At 46.4% G+C, this 2,500-nt stretch overlaps 1 non-coding gene and 8 pseudogenes across 1 annotated transcript; all 9 read left to right on the forward strand.

The window, feature by feature from the left end:
* Positions 1-51: 51 nt before the first annotated feature.
* LOC142147815 (5S ribosomal RNA) lies at positions 52-170 on the forward strand (annotated as a pseudogene).
* Positions 171-609: 439 nt separating this feature from the next.
* Positions 610-728, forward strand: LOC142145186 (5S ribosomal RNA; annotated as a pseudogene).
* An 81-nt stretch (positions 729-809) lies between these two features.
* On the forward strand, positions 810-928 carry LOC142146069 (5S ribosomal RNA; annotated as a pseudogene).
* An 80-nt stretch (positions 929-1,008) lies between these two features.
* On the forward strand, positions 1,009-1,128 carry LOC142145552 (5S ribosomal RNA; annotated as a pseudogene).
* An 82-nt stretch (positions 1,129-1,210) lies between these two features.
* Positions 1,211-1,330, forward strand: LOC142146699 (5S ribosomal RNA). Its single transcript, XR_012690000.1, has one exon. It is a non-coding gene; the product is annotated as a 5S ribosomal RNA (ribosomal RNA).
* Positions 1,331-1,409: 79 nt separating this feature from the next.
* Positions 1,410-1,528, forward strand: LOC142145169 (5S ribosomal RNA; annotated as a pseudogene).
* A 269-nt stretch (positions 1,529-1,797) lies between these two features.
* On the forward strand, positions 1,798-1,916 carry LOC142146431 (5S ribosomal RNA; annotated as a pseudogene).
* Positions 1,917-2,157: 241 nt separating this feature from the next.
* On the forward strand, positions 2,158-2,275 carry LOC142145155 (5S ribosomal RNA; annotated as a pseudogene).
* Positions 2,276-2,356: 81 nt separating this feature from the next.
* LOC142147782 (5S ribosomal RNA) lies at positions 2,357-2,474 on the forward strand (annotated as a pseudogene).
* Positions 2,475-2,500: the final 26 nt, after the last annotated feature.

Below are 2,500 nucleotides of genomic sequence, written 5' to 3' on the forward strand. Positions count from 1 at the left end.
TCAATGCTTGTTTTTAGATGTATAAGAGATGTAGGTCAATAGGAAAATAATACCTACAGCCACACCACCCTGAAGAAGCCCAATCTTGTCTGATCTTGGAAGCTAAGCAGGGCTGGGCCTGGTTAGTACTTGGATGGGAGACCACCTGGAAATACCAGGTGCTGTAGGCTTTTTTTTTTTCTCTCTTGTTCCGGCCTCCTTCAATGCTGGTTTTGAGATGTATAAGAGATGTAGGTCAAGAGGAAACCAATACCTACAGCCACACCCACCCTGAACAAGCCCAATCTCGTCTGATCTTGAAAGATAAGCCGCGCCAGGCCTAGTTAGTGCATGGATGGGAGACCACCTGGGAATACCAGGTGCTGTAGGCTTTTTTTTTTCTCTTTTGATCGTGCTTCCTTCATGCTGGTTTCTAGATGTATAAGAGATGTAGGTCAATAGGAAAACAATACCTACAGCCACACCACCCTGAACAAGCCCAATCTCGTCTGATCTTGAAAGCTATGCAGGTCCGGGCCTGGTTAGTACTTTTTTTTTTTTCTCTTGTTCTGGCTTCCTTCAATGCTGGTTTTAAAATGTATAAGTGATGTAGGTCATTAATAAGCCAATACCTACAGCCGCACCACCCTAGACAAGCCCAATCTCGTCTGATCTTGGAAGCTAAGCAGGGCCAGGCCTGGTTAGTACTTGGATGGGAGACCACCTGGGAATACCAGGTGCTGTAGGCCTTTTTTTTTTCTCTCTTGTTCCGGCTTCCTTCAATGCTTGTTATTAGATGTATAAGAGATGTAGGTCAATAGGAAAACAATACCTACAGCCACACCACTCTGAACAAGCCCAATCTTGTCTGATCTTGGAAGCTAAGCAGGGCTGGGCCTGGTTAGTACTTGGATCGGAGACCACCTGGAAATAGCAGGTGCTGTAGGCTTTTTTTTTTCTCTCTTGTTCCGGCCTCCTTCAATGCTGGTTTTGAGATGTATAAGAGATGTAGGTCAATAGGAAACCAATGCCCACAGCCACACCACCCTGAACAACCCTAATCTCATCTGATCTTGGAAGCTAAGCAGAGCCGGGCCTGGTTAGTACTTGGATGGGAGACCACCTGGGGAATGCCAGGTGCTGTAGGCCTTTTTTTCTTCTCTCTTGTTCCGGCTTCCTTCAATGCTGGTTTCTAGATGTATAAGAGATGTAGGTCAATAGTGAAAACAATACCTACAGCCACACCACCCTGAACAAGCCCAATCTCATCTGATCTTGGAAGCTAAGCAGGGCCGGGCCCTGGTTAGTACTTGGGTGGGAGACCACCTGGGAATACCAGGTGCTGTAGGCCTTTTTTTTTCTCTCTTGTTCCGGCTTCCTTCAATGCTGGTTTTGAGATTATAAGAGATGTAGGTCAATACAAAACCAATACCTACAGCTACACATCTCTGAACAAGCCCAATCTCGTTTGATCTTGGAAGCTAAGCAGGGCTGGGCCTGGTTAGTACTTGGGTGGGAGACCACCTGGGAATACCAGGTGCTGTAGGCCTTTTTTTTTCTCTCTTGTTCCGGCTTCCTTCAATGCTGGTTTTGAGATTATAAGAGATGTAGGTCAATAGGAAACCAATACCTACAGCCACACCACCCTGAACAAGCCCAATCTCGTCTGATCATGGAAGCTAAGCAGGGCTGGGCCTGGTTAGTACTTGGATGGGATACCAGCTGCTGTAGGCCTTTTTTTTTTATCTCTCTTGTTCCGGCTTCTCTTCAATGCTGGTTTTGAGATGTAAAAGAGATGTAGGTCAGTAGGAAACCAATACCTACAACCACTCCACCTTGAACAAGCACAATCTCGTCTGATCTTGAAAGATAAGCAGCGCCGGGCCTAGTTAGTACTTGAATGGGAGACCACCTGGGAATACCAGGTGCTGTAGGCCTTTTTTTTTTTCTCTCTTGTTCCGGCCTCCTTCAATGCTGGTTTTGAGATGTATAAGAGATGTAGGTCAATAGGAAACCAATACCTACAGCCACACCACCCTGAACAAGCCCAATCTCGTCTGATCTTGAAAGCTAAGCAGGTCCGGGCCTGGTTAGTACTTTTTTTTTTCTCTCTTGTTCTGGCTTCCTTCAATGCTGGTTTTAAAATGTATAAGTGATGTAGGTCATTAGGAAGCCAATACCTACAGCCACACCACCCTAGACAAGCCCAATCTCGTCTGATCTTGGAAGCTAAGCAGGGCGGGCCTGGATAGTACTTGGATGGGAGACCACCTGGGAATACCAGGTGCTGTAGGCCTTTTTTTCTTCTCTCTTGTTCCGGCTTCCTTCAATGCTGGTTTCTAGATGTATAAGAGATGTAGGTCAATAGGAAAACAATACCTACAGCCACACCACCCTGAACAAGCCCAATCTCATCTGATCTTGGAAGCTAAGCAGGGCCGGCCTGGTTAGTACTTGGGTGGGAGACCACCTGGGAATACCAGGTGCTGTAGGCCTTTTTTTTTCTCTCTTGTTCCGGCTT

The sequence above is a fragment of the Mixophyes fleayi genome, chromosome 3 (assembly GCF_038048845.1).
Source record: "Mixophyes fleayi isolate aMixFle1 chromosome 3, aMixFle1.hap1, whole genome shotgun sequence".
Lineage (NCBI taxonomy): Eukaryota > Metazoa > Chordata > Amphibia > Anura > Limnodynastidae > Mixophyes > Mixophyes fleayi.